Genomic DNA, 16,819 nt, shown 5'->3' with positions numbered 1-16,819 from the left:
GTGGCCAAGACGATGTTATTAATAGATATTACTAATTACTAGATATTATTAATATTACTAGATCATTATTAATGCATAGATAACTGTGGGACATTACACACCCACCCACACCCACAAACTATGACAGTGCTAGGAAAACACCAAAAAAATAAAAATCCCCCCCCCCCAAAAAAAAAGACTGCCAATGAAACCAGTTTTTTTTTTCCTAAGCCTAAGAACAGGAAAGACAAAGTCACTGGAATAAAAACCATCAAGGCAATGTGGAAAATTATAAAGGACAGGCACTCACAGAACCATCAACCACCTCAGAATTACCTAAACAAGTAAGGTGACCAGATTTTCAGATTGGTAAAGAGGGACACCATTGACCGGGGGGGGGGAGCTAGGCCGCGGCAGTTACTGCCAGCCCGCGACCTCGCTAGGGACGTCTGGTCACCTTAATTATATACATCGTCTCTCTCTCTATCCATCCATCCATCTGTCTGTCTATCTGCCTGCCTATCTAGTTATGGTATCCCTCTCCCTCTTTCCCCCTCTCTTTCTCCATCCATCTATCTGCTTGCCTACCTATCTCTCTCTCTTTCTCTCTATCCATCTGTCTATCTGCCTGCCTATCTGTCTATCTAGTTATGGTCTCTCTCTCTCTCTCCCTCTCCCTCCCTCATTATCATCTATCTCAGTGTTTCTCCACCTTTTTATAAAAATATTTTTTTAAATTTTTTTTGTTACATAGACGACACATACCCACAACAATAAAAACAAAACAAAACAAAAAGAAAAAAACCCATCATCACATATAGCATGTTGTTTGGTTACAAGTGTTTTAACATTTATCATTCTTATACATTTATTATTTCATTTAATAGGTTATAATATACAGTTTGGGTTGCTTTGTTTACCATCCCTTCCTCCTGTTATAGCACCACCTTATTTTCCCTTTCTTTTCTCCCTTCCTCCCTTCTCTACTTCCTTCCTTCCTCTTCTCCTTCCCCTTCCTTCTTCCCTTACCTCTCCTTTGCTCCTGCTCTTCCTCTTTCCCTTCCTACCCTCTCTCCTTCCTTTTCTCTCCCTTCCATCCTCCTTTCCTTTCCCTTTCCTTTCTCCCTCCCTCCCTTCTCTACTTTTCTCCTTCCTCCTCTCCTTCCCCTTCCTTCTTCCCTTACCTTTCTCCTACTCCTGCTCTTCCTCTTCCCCTTTCTACCCTCTCTCCCCCTCTTTCTCTCCTTTCCATCCTCCTCTCCTTACCTCTTTCTTCTTTCCCCCATCTTCCTTTCATTCTCTCCTCCTTTCTCCCTTTCTCCCAACTCCCTTTCTGGGAGTTGAAGTCCACACACTTTCAAGTCTCCAAGGTGGAGAAAGACTGATCTATCTAATAAATATAATTATTTCTCCCTCTCTTTTTCACTCTCTTTCCAGCGCATACACGCAAATGCATAGGGCAGCCCACCTCACACACAGGTAACTCCGGGCGGCTTATGGGAAGAGGACAGCTCACCCATGCGGGGGGGGGGGGGGCAGGATTTCGCCAAGAAAAGTTAACTTTCCTGCGAAAGGGGCCGGCAGCCTCTCAGCTGTTCCCAGCCGGGAAGACCTCCCCCCACTTCCACTCCTGCGACCCTCCTCTCGCCTCCTCGGAGCTTCAAGCAAGCTAACTGGGAAGGCCGGGAAAGAAGAAGAAACGGCAGCGCGAGGTCAGCGGTCCTTGGGGGCGTGGCGGAAGCCCTGCAAAAGTGCTCCTTTCCCGGCTCGGCTGCCGTTGCTGCTGCTGCGGGCGGAAGGGGATGAGGAGGAGGAAGAAAATAAAGCGGCGGGGCGGTCCCTGCAGCCGCCGACGCGGGAAAGGTGCGCTTTGACAGGGCTTTCACAGCCCTGCCAAAGCGCTCCTTTCCCGGCTCGGCTGCCGTTGCTGCTGCTGCGGGCGGAAGGGGAGGAGGAGGAGGAAGAAAATAAAGCGGCGGGGCGGTCCCTGCAGCCGCCGATGCGGGAAAGGTGTGCTTTGACAGGGCTTCCACAGCCCTGCCAAAGCGCTCCTTTCCCGGCTTGGTTGCCGTTGCTGCTGCTGCGGGCGGAAGGGGATGAGGAGGAGGAAGAAAATAAAGCGGCGGGGCGGTCCCTGCAGCCGCCGACGCGGGAAAGGTGCGCTTTGACAGGGCTTTCACAGCCCTGCCAAAGCGCTCCTTTCCCGGCTCGGCTGCTGCTGCTGCTGCTCAGGGCAGAAGGGGAGGAGGAGGAGGAGGAGGAAGATAAAGCAGTGGGGTGGTCCCTGCAGCCGCCAAGGCGGGAAAGGTGCGCTTTGACAGGGCTTCCTCTCCGGAGAGGCATTTTTTAAAAAGAAAAACCCTGCAGGCACCCAGCGACAGGGGCTAGGAGCTAGGAACCCGGAAGTTAATTACTTCCGGGTTCACTGACGAACCGGATCGCAAGAACCGGTGCGAACCGGTAGGAACCCACCCCTGTTGCTAGAACAACAGAAACTTCACTTTCTGTATCTCAGAAGCAAACATTCCGAAATCCTCAAAACACCTTCCTAAATCTTTGTAGCCCAGATATTGGCCTTCAAATCACCTGCCTGTACTACTACTATGCTGTACAAAATGCCAGAAAGATTATTAGCATATTTTTCCATTCTAAAGACAAGATAGCAATAGCAATAGCAGTTAGACTTATATACCACTTCATAGGGCTTTCAGCCCTCTCTAAGCGGTTTACAGAGTCAGCATATTGCCCCCACAGTCTGGGTCCTCATTTTACCCACCTCGGAAGGATGGAAGGCTGAGTCAACCTTGAGCCAGTGAGATTTGAACCCCCAAACTGCAGATAGCAGTCAGCTGAAGTGGTTGCAGTACTGCACTCTAACCACTGCGCCACCTCGGCTCGAAGATCCTTCATGGGGATTTTAATTCTGAACTGCATGTTACTTAGAAGTCTTTTTCAAAATCATTACATCAGAATTACTGATATTGCCTTTGTATATACAATGTTTAAAAGAGAACTATTTCCCTTGTAGCTCATGTGAGGAATCAGAATTAAAACTTAAACAGGCCCACTGTTGTTTCCATCCACTGCTTATATCAAGAGTTGCTTGCAATTTGGTCTTTGACAAAGGATGATATATGCATCAGAATGAATTCAATATTCTCAATGCTCTCACCCTGTGCTATGAGAAAATTATTCAGGTGAGACTATTCCCTTCCCCTCTTGCTCTTTGGTCAAGATTAACATGAATAATTTGTCCAAAATAAATTGCTGCCAAAAAAACCAATAGAGTCATAGGCTGCATCAACAGATGTATAGCATCAAGATCACAAGAAGTGCTAGTACTGCTTTATACCACACTACAATACTGCACCATAATACAAAAAAGATGTTGATACTTTAGAAAGTGTTTAGAGAAATGCAACAAAGATGATAAAGAACCTGGAGGCTAAATGATTGGATGATTGAGCGATTTAGGTATGTTTAGTCTATCGAAGAGAATAATTAGGGGAACATGATAACTGGCTTCCAGTACTTGAGGGGCTGTCACAGAGAAGAGGAGACTGACGTATTTCTCCAAGGCACCAGAGGGCAGGACAAGAAGTAATAGGTGGAAGCTTGTTAAAGGAAGAGCCAATTTAAAATATGAATAAATTTCTGTAAGAACAATTAATCAATGAAATAGCTTTCCTTGAGGAGTTGTGAGTGCTCCTTAACTGGAGGTTTTCAAAAATAGACTGGACGACCATTTGACTGAGATGGTCTAAGGCGTCTTCCTTCAGTAGGGGGTTGGCCAGAAGATCTCCAAGTAGTGGTGTGTTCCGGATCCCAGTGGAACCGGTACAGTGCAACGGGGCCCGGCATCCACCGCATGAATGAGCACGGCACACACATGTGTCCTTACCTCCTGGGATGCTCTGCAACGCCTCCGCAACCCTCCAGCTGCTCAGCAGAGCATCGCACAGGCACCATATGCTCCGTGCATGTGTGCAGAAGTGCCGAAAAGCTCAAATACCGGTAAGGAGCTCGGGCGGGCAGGTGGGCCCTATGGAGCACCGTACCAGAACGGTACCTGATCCTCCTGGCAGGCACTGTTACGCCTGTACTGGGACGAACCAGTCATAACCCACCACTATCTCCAAGGTTCCTTCTAGTTTTATGATTCTATGCTCTATATAGAGATGCAATTGCAACAAGATGCAATAATCAATGATTAAACATTCATGAATATTCTGCTAGCTTTTACATTTTCAAAGGCAGAAGAGTTCATGCCTGTTTTTTTTTTAACAGAACTTTTTTATTTTTCTTTAAAAAAACACAAATATGTCATCATTTGTCAATCATTAAGACATTGAAGTACAATTTTTTTTTGATGTGTGTACCCCTCCCTCCCTCCACCCCCCCACCCCCCTCCTCCTTCCCCCCCCCGACTTCCCAGAACCCATACACGGTATGGATTTTTAACTAACACAGTCTAAAATCTATTGAGAAAAAAGAAATAAAGAAATTAATGACATTCTAGATTGACCTTAGCTTCTTCTTACTGAACTGACTTTTAACAGTTTAAATCATTTCTGATCTTAAGCATAGGCTAACTGGAATTTCTTAGTCCCGTATTTATTTTGTATATAGTCAATCCATTTTTTCCAGTCTCGTTTATATCTCTCATTTGAATGATCTTTGAGATATGCCGATATTTTAGCCATTTCAGCTAAGTTTGTTACTTTCAATGTCCATTCTTGAATTGTAGGCAAGTCTTCCTTCTTCCAATATTGCGCCACCAACAGTCTTGCTGCAGTTATCAGGTGCAGAATCAAATTGGTCTCTACCACTGTAAAGTCAGTACATATACCTAGTAAAAATAACTGAGGACTAAACTTTATCCTTCTTTTAAAAACATTTTGCATGACCCACCATATTTTTATCCAAAATGCCTTAACCTTTTGGCAGGTCCACCATATATGATAATATGTAGCATCGAGAGAACCACACCTCCAACATTTAGGCTGTACATTCGGATACATAGAAGCCAACTTTTTAGGATCTAAATGCCATCTATAGAACATCTTGTAAAAATTTTCTCTCAGATTTTGAGCTTGTGTAAATTTCACATTTCTTACCCAGATTCTTTCCCATGTATCCAACATTATTGGTTCCTCAATATTTTGAGCCCATTTTATCATACAATCTTTAACTAATTCTGTTTCCGAATCCATCTGTATTAATACATTATATATCCTCTTTATATGCATTAAGCTTTGATCTCTTATTTGTTTAAGCAGATTATCCTCAACTTGAATAAAACCAATTTTTTGATCTATTTTCCACCTAGCCTGTAATTGCCCATACTGGAACCATGTTTGAACTACCTTCTCCTCTTTTAATACCTCTAAAGATTTTAATTGTAATACCCCCCCTTTCCGAGGTAAGAAGCTGTCTGTAGGTAATTCTGTCCTGTTTTTGTGCTGTATTCATATTTTCAATTGCGTGTCTAGGAATTGCCCACATGGGTATCTTGTCATTTAATTTATATTGGTATTTCTTCCAGACCCGCAATAAAGCATTTCTTAAAATATGACTTTTAAAGTTCTTATCCAATTTTTTGTTGAATAACAGGTAAGCATGCCAACCAAATACCAGATCGTGTCCCTCAATGTTCAATATTCTATCATTGGTTAAGTGAATCCAATCACTAATTACAGATAATACCACTGCATCATAATATAGTTTTAAATTAGGTAGTTTCAATCCTCCTCTCTCACGTACATCTTGCATTATTTTCATCTTTACCCTCGGCTTCTTTCCTGCCCACACAAATTTGTTGATACCCTTCTGCCATTCTAAAAGGTTCGCATCTTTTTTAAGTATAGGTAACATTTGGAAGAGAAATAAAAATTTTGGTAAAATGTTCATTTTCACTGCCGCTATCCTACCCAGCAAAGATAAGTGCAATTTCTCCCATTTTTTCATCTCTGTCTGTATGCTATGCCAAAGTGGTTCATAATTATGCTTATATAATTTCCCATTTGAAGTTAAAATGTTAACTCCAAGATATTTGACTTCTTTAACTACCTCACATCCTAGCATCACTCCTAATTCTTCCTTTTGTTTAATATTCATATTTATAGCTAATATTTTGGTTTTTCCTAAGTTTATTTTAAAGCCCAACACTTGACCATATTGATTAATCATATTCATTAAAACCATACTAGATTCCTGCGGTTGTTCCAATATTATGACCAAATCATCCGCAAAAGCGCGGACTCTATATTCTTGCTGCCTAATCTTGATCCCTTTTAAACCATCCAAGCCCCGTATTTTATTCAACAATACTTCCAAAGTTATAATAAACAATAATGGGGACAAAGGACAGCCCTGTCTTGTACCTTTTCCAATTTGAAAAGAGTCTGTTAGACTTCCATTGACTATGATTTGTGCTGTTTGCTGTTGGTATATTGCTTTAATTGACTGTAAAAAATTATCTCCTATCTGCATTTTTTGCAGTATCTTCAACAGAAATTGCCAGTTAACTCGATCAAAGGCCTTCTCAGCATCCAAAAATATAAACGCAGCAGGGATCTGGTTGTTCTTTCCCAAATATTCTAATGCATTAATAATTAATCTAACATTACTTTTCATCTGCCTCCCTTGTATAAAACCTGTTTGGTCCGTATGTATCAATTGTTGAGTGACCAACATTAACCTATTTGCTAATATTTTAGTAAAAATTTTATAATCTACATTCAGTAATGAAATAGGTCTATAATTTTTGGGTTGAGTAGTATCTTGATCTTCTTTGGGTATCAAAGATATAAACGCTGTCTTCCAAGATGGAGGGACTTTACCTTCCGTTTGAATCATATTAAATAATTCTCTAAGAGGTTCTACCATTTCTAACTGTAAGTTTTTATAGTAAACCGCTGTCAAGCCATCTGTACCTGGTGCTTTCCCTGACTTTAATTGCTTAATTACCTGCAGGATTTCCCCCGAGGTTATTGGTTGATTCAATTTTTGCCTGTGTTCTTCTCTAACTGAAGGTATTTTCTCTTTGTCTAAATATTTGTCTATGTCTAAACCATTAATTTAATCCCCTTTATACAGTTCTGTAAAAAATTCCCAGAAAGCCTTTTGAATCTCTTCCTGTTGAAATACCTCCTTCCCTCTGTAAATCAGTTTAGATATATTTCGAGATTTCCTTTATTTCCTAATCTGATAAGCTAACCATCTGCCAGGTTTGTTTCCATTACAAAAAGTATTGTGTTTTGCATATAATAGATTAGTAGCCACCTGGTCAGAGATCAACATGTCAAATTGAGATTTTAATATGTTAATAGCTTCCTTAACCTTTGTATCGTCTGGGTTCATTGTTAACTCCAGCTCTTTTCTCTTAATTTCCTCTTCCAGTTCTGTTCGTTTTAACCCTTGCTTATTTCTATGTGTTTTATTTATATTCATCAAAACTCCTCTCATATACGCTTTGCTTGCGTCCCATACAAATTCCATAGATGTACCCTTATTCATATTCAAAACAAAATATTCAGATAGTAATTTTTTACAATCATTAATATACTTTTCATATCTAAATAAGTTTTCGTTCAATCTCCAAGACCTTCTTGCCTGCACTACCCTTCCCAACTCCATCCAAACTGGGTTATGGTCCGAAAGGATCCTAGCTGCAATCTTTGTTTTCTTGACCCTAGAAAGCAAATCATTAGTGGTTAGAATAAAATCAATCCTTGAGAGGGATTGATGCCTGTCCGAGAAGAAAGTGAAGTCACATTCCTCTGCATTTCTTTCTCGCCAAATATCTCTCAATTCAAAATCATCCATAATGTCAAAGAAAGATTTGGGTAACTTTGCTCGCATCTTGGTATTTAGGCGGGAAATCTTCTTATCTCTCTTAGTGTCTATCACTCCATTCCAGTCACCCAATAGTATACAGGAACTATAGTCCCACTGTACTAATTTAGCATGAAGATTTCTATAGAATCTATCTTGCTGTTGATTGGGAGCATAAATTCCCAAAAGTAATGTCTTTTTCCCTTCTAAGATTAAGTCTAAAGCAATATATCTTCCGAAGGGATCTGCTTCTATTAATTCAGCTTTCATATCTTTTCTTAAGTATACAACTATACCATTCTTCTTTTCCATAGCAGAAGCTGCAAAATGTTGACCAAGTTTTGAGTTGATCAAATATTTTTGATCAGTTGACTTGATATGAGTTTCTTGCAAACAAATTACATCGTTCTTAAACTGTTTGAGATAATGAAATATTTTCTTCCTCTTCTGTGGAGAGTTCAGTCCGTTGACATTCCATGTTAAAATCTTAGTTGTCATCTTTGGTTGGTTGAAGCATTTTTAGAGCTTCCTGCACGGCCTGTTTAACCTTAGGTCTAGCTCCTCCCATTGCTTCCAGATTTGTTGTTGTAGATCCTTGATCGATGGCCGATGATTGTTGATGCTGTTGCTTTTTAGCTTGTTTCTCCATATGTCTAGTAGTCATGCGGCTAGGTCTTGGTTCCATAGCACCTTGCACTTCTAGAGAAGAAAGATGCTCCATCTTGTCTGGTGGTTGTGTAGTTTGCTGTCTATCCTGTCCTTCTTGTAGTCTTTCTCTAGGTCCAGATGGTGCAGGGTGTCCGGCCTTCAATATATTATAATAAAAATCTCGGGCTTTCCATACAGAGTTGAGGCGGTACCTTTGCTTATCAAATGTAAATATGATGCCAAATGGTGCATCCCATCTATACTGTATCTGACGATTTCTGAGTTCTTCGACCAAAAAAAGCGTAGTCTCTCCTGGCTCTTAACATTTGAGGTGGTATCTCTTTCAAAACAACCAGGTCTTGACCGCCAATTTGAAGCTTAGTGTTATAAGATGCTTGCAGTACCATATTTCTAAACTCTCTTGTAGTAAAATATATAACGATGTCTCGAGGAAGCTGCTTCTGCTTTGCCAGCCAGGAGTTAACGCGGTAAGCTTTGTCAATTTGCCAGTCTTGATTGGTCCCTGGTCTTCCCATCAGGCGGTCAAAAGCTTCCGATAGGATCTGTTTCAGGTTCTCCTGTTTCTCCTCACGCAGCCCCCTTACTCTTAATGCGAACTCCATTTGTCGGTACTGTATCATAATAATTTCTTTTTCAGCATTTTCCACTTTTTGTTCCACCACCTCTGTTTTCAATGTCAAGTTAGCATTGGCATCATTAAGAACCTCTAGAGTATCTTCCACTCCAGAAATATGTTCTGTTAATACAGTTACAAGACTCAGCATGTCATCTCTAATTTTATCAACCTTAGCATCAAATTTCTCATACAGCTCCTGTTTAAGTCCTTTTATTTCACTTTTAATTTCTTCTTTCATTTCTTTTATTTCCTCTTTTCTCTCCTGCTTTACCACCTCTCTATTATCTCTAAACTTATCTTCCATTTTAATTGTCTGTGCATTAAGAGCCTCGCTTAGATTACTCAGGAAAAATTCTTTCGTTAACACATCCCCAGCAGGGGGTGTAGGAAGCGGAGGCTGCAGCTTTGTGCCAGGCACTGAGGATGTGCCCCTGGAAGTAGAGGGTGACGACTTCAAGTTAATATTTGGTTTTGAGGCCATTTCAAAATTTATCTGCCTGCAGTTAATAAAACTCTTTTGCCTGAATATGCAGCTTTAAGTAAAGAGGCTTTTATTTTGAAGTTTAAGGCTTGGCAAAACTTTCAGTGAGTAAACATTGTAACAAGACCATTCAGCAGATTCATCACCATTTAACTTCCAAATAAGCAAGGTTAATGAAGGAGTAAAATTCTTCTATTGTGAAACCAAAACAAATGATAAGCAATCTCTTTTGTTTTGAATTCTTGTGAGGATTAACAAAAAGTGTTCGTTATTACCGGAGAAACCAGCCTGCTCGGCACCATTTTAGAAGCCTCTGAGTAAATAATTTTTCGGAGGAGAAAAAGAAAAGAAGCTAAAATGTTGATAAGCAATTATTGTCCACAGTAAACGGATCCAGCTCGTGATAAGAATAAATCAAACAAAACTTTGAGCAGAGTGGGAGAGACCTACTTTGTCCTGCACAAGGCAGTTTGACGTTCCCAGCACGGACAGCCGTTCTGCCTTGGGCTAGCCCCCCTTTCCTTGCAAGCACAAAAGCTGCAAAAATCGAAGAGCATTTGCCAGCAAAACAGTTTCTTCTTTCCTTCTTGCCTGAAGGATAAGAAAACCTGATAAGACGTCAGATGGAAGATCCTCTAAACAGGTACGTAGCCAGGAATTCGGAGGCAGCTGATTTTTTGCTGCCCCCACCAGTAGGCTCCTCCCAGGAAGTCCCCCATGCCTGTTTTTTGTTGTTGTTGTTTTGCATTTAATATACTGTAAATTATCCCAGTGAGTTTCCCAAGAACTTGAAAAGTCCTGCTAACTCTTTGGTTTATGCAGCTAAACAGAGATTTTAGAGTTAATTCAGTCTGGGCTCCCCACCCCACCCCAAAGAAAGAAGTATGTAGATAAGGGACAAGGGAAAAATGTTTTATTCTGAAGCTCTTGCGTAAATCAAGTTCCTGAAGAGGAGATACAACAAGAACGCATCATTCTTCTATTCATTACAAAGGTTCTCTTTCAAGATGCAACTGGACTTTCTGGATTTTCTTTGAAGACATTTTGTTTTTCATCCAAGAAGCTTCTTTATTCTTCTTTTCCTGTTCCATCCTTTTTGAAGGGTTTGAGAAGGGAAATATCCATCAAGGCAGCAAACAGCTTTTTAAATTCCACACGACTTTATTTTGTAATGAAACAAGCAGTGGCATTACAATTAGAGCCTTAGGTGTAAATTAGTACATTGTCTTGAGTGATAAGGGAATAGTTTAAGGTTGAGTAGGCACTAAGACAAAGCAATATAGTAGATTAACAGAGTTGGAAGGGACCTTGAACATCTTCTAGTCCAACCCCCTGAGCAAGCAGGAAACCCTATAATACTTCAGACAAATGATTGTCCAATCTCTCCTTAAAAAGCTCCAGTGTTGGAGCACCCATAACTTCTGGAAGCAAATTGTTCCACTAGTTAATTGTTCTACATTCCTTTGGGTTGTTTAACATATTTGTAAATAATATATTTAGAGCATTTTGTGAGGATTTATGATGTGTACTAATATCATGGGAACTTATGAGTAGTTTTAATCAGTAGACATCATAGAGATAAATAGTCAAAACCCATATAGTACTGAGGTCACCAACCTGATCCATTAGGAAAGAATGGTAGCCACTCCAAAGTGAATGATTACAATAACCCTCTGCAAGATTGCACTGACATGGGTTGGGTTCAGGAGTGGGATTCTACCGGTTCAGACCGGTTTATCCGAACCGGTAGCTCTGACAATTACCTGGGAGAGAACCAGTTCACTCCGACGATCAAGTGGGCCCCCCTACCCGCCTGCCTCTGTGCTTTCCCTACCTTTATCTTCTCAGCTGAGTCATGTGGCAGAGTGGATTGTTGCACCTCAGGTGTTTTTCTTCCCAAGCAGCAATCCAGTAGGTGGGTATTCTCAGAACTGTGCACACATGTGTGTGCATGTGTGCTCTGAGGTCTGCTACCAGTTTGCTAAGCAAACTTATGTGCTAAGAAGCCTTTTCTTTTTTTTAATTGAATTTTTTTTTAAAAAAAAAGATTTACAAAGTTTACCTCCTCTCCCCCACCTTCCCCACCTGAACCCAACCCCCCCAACCTTCCCCCCTGACTTCCCAGAACAAATACAGGGTATAAATCTTTAACAAGCATATACTAAAATAAACTTAAAGAAAGTTAGTATCATCTTTCATTTGAGCTTTAACTCCTCTTTTGTTAGGCTAACTCTAAACAGATTATATCGTTCCTCGCTTTCCCATATTTATTTTGAATATAATCAATCCATCTTCTCCACTCCAGTTTATATTACTCATCTGAGTGGTCCTTAAGATATGCTGATATTTTAGCCATCTCTGCTAAGTTTGTTACTTTTAATGTCCATTCTTGAATAGTAGGCAAATCTTCCTTCTTCCAGTATTGCACCACCAGCAGTCTTGCTGCCGTTATTAAGTACAAAATCAAATTAGTCTCTATAACAGTACAATCAGTAGTTATACCTAACAGGAATAACTGAGGGGTAAACTTTATCCTCTTTTTAAGAATATTTTGCATAATCCACCATATTTTTATCCAAAATGCTTTAACCTTTTTACAAGTCCACCATATATGGTAATATGTAGCATCAACACAATCACATTTCCAGCATTTAGATTGTAAATTTGGATACATGCAAGCCAGTTTTTTAGGGTCTAAAGGCCATCTATAAACATTTTATAAAAGTTCTCTCTCAGATTTTGGGCTTGCGTGAATTTTACATTTCTTACTCATATCTTTTCCCATGTATCCAACATTATTGGTTCTTCAAAATTTTGTGCACACTTTATCATACAATCTTTGACTAGTTCTGTTTCCGAATCCATTTCTATTAATACATTATATACCCTTTTTATATGCATTTGACTTTGATCCCTAATTTGTTTTAGTAAATTATCCTCATTTTGCGTAATACCAATTTTCTGATCTTTTTTCCATCTGGCCTGTAACTGTCCATACTGAAACCATGTTTGGATTACCTTTTCCTCTTTTAGTACATTCAAGGGTTTTAGCTGTAATACACCTCTTTCTATAGTGAGAAGCTGTCTGTATGTAGTTACATCCTGTTTTTGTGCTATGCTTATGTTCTCTATTGCATCTCTGGGAATTGCCCACATAGGTATCTTGTCGTTTAGTTTATGTTGATATTTTTTCCAAACGCGCAGTAGAGCATTTCTTAAAATATGACTTTTGAAATTCTTATCCACCTTCTTGTCATATAACAGATAAGCATGCCAACCATATACCAAATCATGCCCTTTGATGTTAAGTATTCTATCATCTGTTGAGTTAATCCAATCACTGATTAATGATAAAACTATTGCTTCATAATATAATTTTAGATTTGGCAATTTCAAACCTCCTCTCTCACGTACATCTTGCATTATTTTAAGTTTTATTCTCAGCTTCTTCCCTGCCCAAACAAATTTGTTAATATCCTTCTGCCATTCTAGCAAATTTACATCTTTTTTAAGTATTGGTATCATTTGAAAAAGAAATAGAAATTTAGGCAAGACATTCATTTTCACTGCTGCTATTCTTCCCAACAAAGATAATTGTAATTTTTCCCAATTTTTTAATCTCTGCCTGTATACTATGCCATAGTGCAGTGATGGCGAACCTATGACACGCGTGTCAGTGCTGACATGCGTAGTCATTTGGGGTGACACGCACAGGATTCATCCTTAAGGTGACCGACGTTCCGCTGTTGGGACGCGATGCATCTGTAGCGGAGGAGCGGGATCCCGAGGGAGGCTGTTGCAGAAGGGCGAAATCTGAGATTTGTTCGCTTCTGCGGCAGGATAACATTTGTTCTTTAGAGGAAGGGGGGGAGAGACCACTACAGTTGCATTTCTTTTCTTGCTGGGGATTTAGAAGTCTTATGTTCACTTTTATTCCCAGGAAAAAAAACAAACCCGAGCCTCCGCCGTTGTCCAACCCTCGCGTTTCCTGGCAAGAAATCCATCCCCCATTATGACGAGGTACGCCGGCTTTCGATTGGTAAGGCATCCTCGGCATCCCCCGGGTGATCGCCGGGCCCCCGGCTTCCCCATCTCCTCTCCTATGGGGAGACGTGCATCATAATGTTGTAAGCCGCCCAGAATTACCTGTGTGTGAGGTGGGCTGCCCTATGCATTTGCGTTTGTGTGCTGGAGAGAGAGTGAAAAAGAGAGGGAGAATTATATTAATTAGAAGCGGCGGTGGCGGACGTCGGCAGCGACTGTAACGACTGCTCGGGCGAGGTGTGGAGGAAGAACGGAAGGTCCCTCCCGCCCGCGACGACGGCTCCAGCCATGGACGAGCAGGCTGGCCCCAACAACAACAACGCACTGCTCTTGCCGCCACCTCCGGCTGGGAAGCAACCACGCCTGTGCGGCCCCTGTGCTGCGGTGGGAAGCGAGTCTGCAAGGCGTGGTTGCTTCCCACCCGGAGGTGGCGGCAAGAGCAGTGCGTTGTTGTTGTTGTTGAAGAAGACGCCGGGGCCAGCCTGCTCGTCCATGGCTGGAGCCGTCGTCGCGGGCGGGAGGGACCTTCCGTTCTTCCTCCGCACCTCGCCTGCGCGGTCGTTACAGTTGCTGCTGACGTCCGCCACCGCCACTTCCCTCGTCCGTCTCAATTACTGGAAGCAGTAACAAACGGCACGTCTGCTCCGCTGTCAGCGCCTTGACAGCCACCCCAGCCGGCGGCTACCGGGCCTCGCTGGAGTCAATTGCAAAACCGCGTTCAGCGCTTTGAGGACCTGAGGCATCTTGGGAAATGCAGTTCCCTATCGGAAAGAAGTAGCTGCGAATTTGTAACAACAGAGGATAATAACTTGGTGCTTCGCAGGTTACGAAAATCTCAAGTTTGATTTGCACACTTTTTTTAAAAGTTAGATAAAGAAATTATGCTGTGAAAGCGACTAGAAAGCCTCCCCTCCCCTTCCTGTGTGCGAGAAAGGGAAGGAGAGGAAGGAAGGAGGGAGGGGGGGAAGGAAAAGAAGAAGGGAGGGGGGAGAAGATGGAAGGAGAAAAGATGGATGGAAGGAGAAAGAATGGGAGGAGAAGGAGGAAGATGGAAGAAAAAAAGAAGAAAAAGAAGGGAGGGAGAAAAGAGGGAAGGAGGTAGGAAGAAAAGGGGAAGAGAGGGAAAGAGCAGAAAGACAAAGAGGATGAAGTTGATAGGCAAGAGGAAAGAGGAAGGAAGGAAAAAAGAAAAAGGGAGGGAGAGAGGAAAGAAGAAAAGATGGAACTAGAAAGGAAAGAAGGGAGGGAGGGAGGAAAGGGGAAGACAGGGAAAGAGCAGAAAGACAGAGAAGGTGAAGGTAGATAGGCAGAAGGAAGGAAGAAGGAAGAAATAGGGAAGGAGGGAAGGAGGAAGGAACAGAAGCGAAGAGGAAGAGAGAAATGGAAAGAGCAGAAAGACAGAGAAGGTAGATAGGCAAAAGAAATGAAGCTGAAAGAATGGAAGGAGGAAGGAAGAGAAAAGGAGGAAGGGAGTGAGGAAAGAAGAGAGGATGGAAGGAGAAAGGAAGGAAGAGAGGGAAAGAGCAGAAGACAGATAAGGTGAAGGTAGATAAGCAAGAGGAATGAAGGAAGAAGTGAGGAGTCTCGAGGAGGGGGAAAACATTTAGTGACCAGAGTTACAATGGCTTTGAAAAAAGTGACTGATGAACAAAGAAGTTACTAAGCAGGTATGTTAAATAATTTGTTTTTGGTTTATTAAATACAATTATATTGCAATTATATATTTTTGTAGTTTAAACTATAAATTGCGCAAAATTATGTTTTTGTCGAAGTGACACACAACGCGAGTTATGCTCGATTTTTTGCCGATTTTTGACACACCACGCCAAAAAGGTTGCCCATCACTGCCATAGTGGCTCACAATTATACTTATATAGTTTCCCGTTTGAGGTTGATATGTAGAGTCCTAGATATTTAACCTTTTTAACTATTTCACATCCTGTCATTTTTTCGAAGTCTTCCCTTTGATTAGTGTTCATATTTTTAACTAGCATCTTTGTTTTTCCTAGGTTTATTTTAAATCCAGATATTTGGCCATATTGATTAATCATATTCATTAAAACCTTGTTAGATTTCTCTGGTTGGGTTAATGTTATAACCAAGTCATCCGCAAATGCACCTAGTCTATATTCTTGATGCCTAATCTTGATTCCCTGTAAATCATCTGATCCCCGTATTTTATTCAACAATAATTCCAAGGTTATTATAAACAACAATGGGGATAGGGGGCAACCCTGTCTTGTACCTTTCTCAATTTTAAATGGTTCTGTTAGACTTCCATTGACTATAATTTGTGCTGTTTGTTCCTGATATATTGCTTTAATTGATTGTAAAAAGTACTCTCCTATTTGCATCTTTTGCATTGTTTTCATTAAAAATTGCCAATTCACTCGATCAAAGGCTTTCTCGGCATCTAAGAATATAAGTGCTGCAGGGATTTGATTATTTTTTCCCAAATATTCCAGTATATTAACAATTTGTCTTACATTACTTCTCATTTGTCTCCCTTGTATAAAACTGGTTTGATCATTATGAATCAGTTGCTGAATAACCAACATTAACCTATTCGCTAATATTTTTGTAAAAATTTTATAATCTATATTAAGTAATGTTATAGGCCTATAATTTTTTGGTTGACTAGGATCTTGATCTTCTTTAGGTATCAGGGATATGAAAGCTGTCTTCCAAGATGGAGATACCTTCTCTTCCACTTGGATTTTATTAAATAATTCCTTAAGCAGTTCTATCGTTTCTAATTGTAAATTTTTGTAATAAGCTGCTGTCAAACCATCTGTGCCAGGTGCTTTCCCTGCCTTTAACTGTTTAATTACCTGGAGGATTTCCCCCAAGGTTATTGGTTGATTCAATCTTTCCCTCTGGTCCTCCTTAACTATAGGTATTTTTTCTTTGTCCAGGTATCTATCTATATCTAAACCTTGTATTTTGTCACTCGTATACAATCCTGTAAAAAATTCACGAAAGGCCTTTTGAATCACATCCTGTTGATACACTTCCTTCCTTTTATAATATATTTTCGGTATATTGCAAGATTTTTGTTTCTTCCTGGTCAAATATGCTAAGCATCTGCCAGGTTTATTTGTGTTACAGAAAGTATTATGTTTTGCATATAACAAATTAGTAGCCACCTGGTCTGACATCAACATATTAAATTGCGCTCGTAATAGGGTAATTGC

Source organism: Thamnophis elegans, chromosome 4 (genome assembly GCF_009769535.1).
Source record: "Thamnophis elegans isolate rThaEle1 chromosome 4, rThaEle1.pri, whole genome shotgun sequence".
NCBI lineage: Eukaryota > Metazoa > Chordata > Lepidosauria > Squamata > Colubridae > Thamnophis > Thamnophis elegans.
Note: the sequence above shows the minus strand (reverse complement) of the source record.